The following is a 7,444-nucleotide window of genomic DNA, read 5'->3' on the forward strand; positions in this document are numbered from 1 at the left end:
TCGCAAAAAATGAAATATTATACGGAGCACGGTAAAACGATTCCATTCGGTAGGAAAAGAACCGTATTTCCTTGTTAAACTGCATTCACCGCTAGTGTATGCTAATGTGCTTTTCGGGGAAGCAATGCAGTGTTGTCGGACAATATTTAGAAATTTTTGCAGCCTTTACAACTTCTCCAGAGATACGCAGCTGCATAGCTTGTTTCCATTGTTGACAGTAAGTGCGGGAAAAATACGAGTCACGAAGTCAGTAGTTTCGAAACGCTAAACACATGAAATTTTAAAAATTTTGCAATATTGCTTGTGTTCAGGCACTTATCGCTCTGTGTGTCGCTCCATATAAAAATATAAACTTTCGATCATTTGAAAGGGTGTAATAAGGATATTTATTCCTGTAAGTTTAATCCGAGTCCTTTTTGTTTTAGACGAGAAAATATTATTTACATTGAGCTGCCCCCAAGGCTGCGAATGGCGGACCGTAAGTGCACTTCACTGAACCGAGATTTTTTCTGCAGCCTTCTAAATGCAGCAAAGCCAGCTTGTCGATTCATGCTTTATTTTCCTGCACATACCGCCAATAGTACAAACAAATTATGGCCCGCACGGGGCACCTTGAGCAATCTTGGTGACGGTACTGGCGACACCGCGGAACCCGAGCCCCCCACACTCACGCTGTGACCAACCGTGGCAATAAGTCGAAAGGCGGAGGGATAGAAGCCTCTAACGGTGGCCGTCGGAGCCTTGGTCAAGCTCCGGCCGATGGGCTCCCTGTCCGTTTAGTGGATGGGGAGCTCCGGGTCCTCTCTAGTTATCAGGGTAAGGCTACAGAAGAAAGCACCCCTGTTCCCTGCTCTATACTATTTCGCATGGTATTTTCTAAACCCTTTTCTAAACATGATCGGGCCCCGAAGAGGACCCGCACCGAAGCTATCTTCAAGCCAGTTTCAAACCTTGTGTTCGAAAACCCGGAGAACTACCCACGATTTTTGGTCATGCAATCAGTGGACAAAGAAACACCAATCGCCACCAAGTCCGTGTTCCTGATCGCAAAATTTATCGAAAGTGTTGTCGGAAAAAACTACGAGGCAAAAAAGCTAACCTCTGGTGACATGCTGATTGAAGTCAAGAGTAAAGAAAAGTCTTCTAGCTTATTAAAGCAAACAAGCATTGCAGATCTACCGATCACTGTGACACCCCACCGTAATCTCAATAGCTGCCAAGGAGTTATCTCGTCAGTTGAACTTCTCAATGAAAGTGATGCTGATATCCTCGAAGGCCTGCGTGAGCAAGGTGTTACAGCAGTCAGACGTATCACAATGAGGCGCGATGGAAAAAAGATAAGAACCAAACATATAATCCTGACGTTTGACCGTAGCACCCCACCAGAGTCTGTAAAAGCAGGTTTCCTCCACTGCAAGACGAGACCATACATCGTGAATCCGCGACGCTGCTTTAAGTGTCAACGGTACGGGCACGGTATTAACCACTGTCGAGGCCAAGAAAGATGCGCAAAATGCTCAGAGCACGATCACAAGACGGACGATTGCCGCACCGCGCAGTTCAAATGTTGTAACTGTGATGGGCCTCACGCCGCTTACTCTCGGTCATGTCAGAAGTTCAAAGACGAGTAGGAAATAATAAATCTGAAAGTAACTGAAAACATCTCATACCCAGAGGCTCGGAAAAGACGTGCAATGCTTCCTTCAGGAAGCTACGCCGACGCTGCTCGCCGGGGGGTGGGGCGGCGTCAGGTTTCCGTGGGAACCCAGTACAGCACTGCTGACTTGGTCGCGCCATCGCTCCCCACCGTGCTGCCTTCGGCAGCCCACGCCGCCACAGTGCCTGCGGACTCCGCAGTCACAGTGGCGACAAACACGCTCAGAAGTGGCGTCGCCTCTCCTGTGCCTGTTGCAATGCCCCTCTGTGGCTCTGGGGGTACTGGGAACACTGACACGGGAGCAGCGACTGCCCCTGCGTCATCGGCCCCGCCGCGGCCTGCTCATGGGCCTCGGCCACCTAGCGTCCCTCGGGGCGCCCGTGCGAAGGAACGTAACCCAATGGCAACTCCAAGGGAATCAGATGATGAAATGGATGTGACGCCATCCTCACCGGCATCACAGACGTCCAAGGAGAGGCGGCACTCTGTTGAGCGCCAAAAAAAGCCACTGCCCAGGGTAACAGCTCCTACACAGAACACATAATAGGCACATAAAAGACTATTTGAATAATGGAACTACTCTACTAGCAGCATCAATTTTCTTTGTGGTCTTTTATGGCAGTTCAAAAAATTGTCCAATGGAACTGTAGGGGCCTAATGAGAAACCTCGATGACGTCTATGAAATTCTGCACAAACACCAGTCAAATATCATGTGCGTACAAGAAAAACATTTAAAACCCACACAAACCAACTTCCTCATTCAATACGCGGTATTCAGGAAAGACAGAGACAGCTGCACTCACTCGTCTGGTGGTGTAGCAATTGTTGTGCAAAAATCTGTTCCCTGTCAATCGCTTCAGCTACTTACTGCCCTCGAAGCAGTGGCTGTCCGGGCAATAATGTTTAACAGGTTAGTTACAGTCTGCTGCTTATAAATTCCTCCTGGCTACCACCTGTCAAGTTCAGAATTCGAATCTCTTATTGGCGAGCTTCCGGAACCTTTTCTACTAGTAGGCGACCTTAATGCTCACTGTAAACTCTGGGGGTCGGAACGCACGGATGCCCGAGGTCGCTTGCTGGAAAAGTTTCTTTTATCATCCGGAGCCTGCCTATTCAATAAAAAACAGCCCACATATTACAGTACAACACACCACACATACTCGCACATCGATCTGGCTATAGGCTCTTCTATTCTTTTTCCGCTTGTTGAATGGGGAGTGGACACTAACCCATACGGAAGTGACCACTTCCCAGTCACCCTAAGATGTCGAGAATCTGGCCCCCACAATTCAATTCCACATAAAAAATTCAGGGAATGTGATGCCGACTGGGGAAAGTTTAGGGAAAAATCAAAACTCCCCTACACTACCATCAGCCATTTAGGCATTGATGAATCTTGTAGCTTCCTCACATCGCATATTCTTGAGTCTGCCGAAAACGCCATTCCGCAGAGCTCGAGCGGCACTCGTAATCTTCGGAGGCCTTGGTGGAATGAAGAATGCAGACTTGCGCGAAAGGCACAAAATAAGGCGTGGGGTGTATTACGCAGATATCCAACGGCTGAAAACTTAGTAGCCTTCAAGCGATCAAAGGCACTGGGTAGGCGCACTCGCCGGCAGGCCAAAAGAGATAGCTGGCGGTCTTTTTTAACTTCAATAAATTCGTATACAGATGCGTGGAAAGTACGGAATAGAATTCGAAAGTTCAAAGGACAGAAAACGCACAATGTACCTTTGGTGTGTGCTACTGGTGACACGCTTTTAGACCAACAAATGTACTTGGACAACATTTTGAATACATATCGAGCTCTGCCCATTACACAAATACATTCATCCACTACAAGAAATCTGTGGAACGCAAGCCGATTCGGGATAACAGACCATCAGAAGAGCGGTACAACTCTGAACTCACTATGCAGGAGCTGATGCTTGCTCTCGGCACTTGTAGGGCTTCTTCACCTGGGCCAGACAGTATCACGTACACTATGATCCAGAACCTCCACCCAGACACTCTCGAAACACTCCTTTACCTTTACAACAAAATATAGCTTGCAGGACGCTTCCCTACCTCTTGGAGAGAGGCAATTGTAGTGGCTATACTGAAGGAAGGGAAAGATGCCTCGCTCCCAACAAGCTACCGGCCCTCACCAGTTGTCTAAGTAAGGTATTTGAGAAAATGATAAATAAAAGACTGACATATTACCTTGAATATAATGGTATCCTGGATAACTGCCAGGCAGGATTTCGTTCAGGTAGATGCACAACAGACCAGCTGGTAGCGTTCGAGTCACATGTCAAAGATGCCTTCATACATAAACAATATTTTCTCTCTGTATTTTTGACCTTGAGAAAGCATACGATACTACTTGGCGCTACGGCATTCTTCGTGACCTCAAATCTATTGGTATATCAGGAAATATGCTTAACACAGTAGAAGGATACTTGTCAGAACGGACATTTCGTGTAAGGGTTGGGACGGCACTCTCCAGAGTGTCTGTACAAGAAAAAGGGGTTCCTGAGGGTGGAGTATTGAGCTGTACTTTATTTATTATCAAAATGAACACGCTCAGAAAGTCGTTGCCACCTTCAATATCATGCTTCATGTACGTTGACGATGTACAGATTAGTTACAAGTCTTGTAACCTCTCAATGTGTGAAAGGCAGATTCAACTAGGTATAAATAAACTCTCTAAATGGACTGAAGAGAATGGCTTTAAATTAAACCCACACAAAAGTACCTGTATCCTGTTCTCAGAACGTCGTGGGCTCTGTCTTGAACCTGACCTTACTTTAAATGGACTACCGTTAGCTGTCACAAAAGAACACAAGTTCTGGGCCTTGTCATTGATGAAAGACTGACGTTTATATCACATATAAAGAAAACCAAATTAAAATGCTTAAAAACAATAAACATACTGAAAGTCCTGTCTCATCAGTCCTATGGTGCAGACAAGGAGTGCCTCTTGCATCTTTTTACCAGCTTGGTTACGTCCCGCATAGACTATGGAAGCGGGATATATGGCTCAGCCAGCAAAACTGCTTTAAAAATGCTAGACCCAGTTCTACACTTCGGGCTCCGTCTTGCGTCTGGCGCTTTCCGTACAAGCCCCGCTGAGAGTTTGTACGTAGAGTGTGACCGGTGGTGTTTGGAGTACCAGCGCATGTTTACGGCCCTAACGTATGCTCTTAAGATGTCTTCAAATATAAGAAATCCGTGTAACACTATTATCAAAGACACATCCACAACGAGCCTGTTTTCAAACCGTCCTTCACTTTCTCCGCCTTTCGCTTTGCGAGTGAGAAGACAAGCTGAAGAACTAGGGATATCCTTCAATGAACTCTATGAAACCAGTGTAACAGACCTTACTGCACCCTGGGATGTGTCATCATTTGCCTGCGACTTTTCCTTCAGACAAATCGTTAAGAAGAATGCACCAAGAGAGCTCATTGTACAACATTTTCTACACGTACAACACAAGTACCAGCAGTACAATGCTTTCTATACAGATGGCTCGAAAAGTGCTACTGCTGTTTCGTGTGCTGCACATGGCCCTAACTTTTGCAGGGGAAAAATGATGAATGTAAATTCTGGAATTTTCACGGCAGAAGCACATGGAATTCTTCTAACACTACAGCACATTACACGAACAAAAACACAGCAATCAATTATTTTTACAGATTCTCTGAGCGTGGTCAGGTCACTACACTCACAAAAGCAGAGTCGCAATGTGATCATGAACAGAGTCAGTCAGAAAATGGTGACAGCACATGCTCTGGGGCTGAAGATAATAGTATGCTGGGTTCCAGGGCATTGTGGTATACGAGGAAATGAGATCGCAGACAAAAATGCTGCGCTGGCCGCTTTGCGCAGTGATGTCGAAATCTCACAGGTACCATACGAGGACATGAAACCAGTAATACAACGACGTCTCCGCGAACGCTGGCAACAACACTGGGATGAACAAACACACAATAAACTACACACAATAAAACCCCAGATAGGCAAATACATGAGAGACAAACAAAATAGGTTCAATGAAACATCCATGTGCAGGCTTCGAATAGGCCATACACATGGCGCACATTCGTATCTCCTATCTGGTTCATCACCCCCAGTCTGCAACCGATGTGCCGAGCGGCTTTCAGTACTACATATATTAATCGAATGCAAATCCTTAAAACATGTGAGAGAGCGACACTTCCCTGATTTATACAAGTACAGAATTCCACCTCATCCCTCTTTATTTTTAGGAGACGAACCAGTGGTCACGAACGAACGTGTATTATCATATCTCGCCGAAGCCGATTTTTTAAATCTCATCTCGTACCACATGTAACTTTCGGATCTCTCAGCATTAAGAGAGCTACCGAGGGTTTTGCATCCATCATGGTCACCTTCATTTACCATTATGACCATCTTCATATTTTTAATTTCGGGGCCCCTTACACCCATATATTAAGCTCTTTTAGTATTAGGATCATACTGAAAACATACACAATTTAGACACTAAAATGACAGCGAAGGACCACTAAATATTATCTTGGTGCTCTTTGGTCTTGGCTGCCCTTGCGCCATAAACACCCACATAATACTACTACTACAAACAAATTATGCAGCTGCATTATCTCATAAAAAGTTGTAAGAGCTGTAAAAAATGTCTAAATATCGCCCAAGAACAACGTATTGCTTCCCCTCAAGGCACATCTTAAGACAACGCCAGTAGCTGTGAACGCCTTGTGCCAAGGAAACGCGGTGCTCTTCCTACCAACTGTAATTTTTTCACAACCTAGTTATTGGTCACTGCCAAGATATTTAAATTGCTCTGAGAGTTAGAAAAAATTTCTTTCCGCGAAAAACTGGTCATGGAAACGATTAGTGTAGTAAAGCGATCGACCATGAATTTTTATACGCTGTGTCTAAAGGTACGTTGGACGTACCCGCAGTATTTCTGAAAGATACGTCGCACGTACCTGCAAGATTTTTTAAAGATACTTCGGACGTATCCGCGAAACTTTTTTAAGTATGTCGGTGTATTCGGTTTCACTTGGACCTCTGAGCAACCTTAAAGAGTCTTCAACAGAAAATGTATTTGTCTTTACTTAATTTTGTCTGCTTGAACTACCTTTTAAGAACATAAATCCCAAATACTTTCCCAATTCATTGCTTCCAGAATTTAGGAGGCACCGTTGAAATTCTCGTTTTGAGGCGCATCGCAAGCGACCATGCGCGCACCGTTGGTCGACAGCGCAACTAGAATGAAGTCACGTCAAGTACATTCGAGAGTTCAACGCGGTTCAATATTCAATACACATTCTTTGTGTATAATGTTCTGAAAAGCTGCAAACCCGGTATTTTAAAAATAATGCACCCTTTATTCGTTGCCAAAAAACAGTTTTCTATCCACGTGAGCGTCTCGTGACCGCTTCAGTTGTCTGGCAACCATTGCAGCAGAACTCAGACCTACTCGGTGTTTGTACAGTTTGTAGCCAGTTTCCCTGCGGAATTTCACGTTCCTTTGCCGAATTCTATTCGGAATCAAACATTTTTTGTATGAAATGCCACAAAACCGCTCAAGCAAAACAAAAAAAAAATTGTCCTGTGTGCGATTCGAACGTACTGCCTCCGGGTCAGTACAACGTTATGGCCAGCCTAGTCGGACACTTTATCCCCTACACTACCGACATGAGAAGCGCGCGTGGCGAAAAACTGTTGCATAAAAGCTTCTTCGCATTTGTAACCCCGACGTCTGTCGTGTTTTCATCAATTCTGATCAACCCAGACCTTTA

Source organism: Haemaphysalis longicornis, unplaced genomic scaffold (genome assembly GCF_048455015.1).
Source record: "Haemaphysalis longicornis isolate Haplotype H1 unplaced genomic scaffold, Haemaphysalis longicornis Haplotype H1 scaffold_4, whole genome shotgun sequence".
Lineage (NCBI taxonomy): Eukaryota > Metazoa > Arthropoda > Arachnida > Ixodida > Ixodidae > Haemaphysalis > Haemaphysalis longicornis.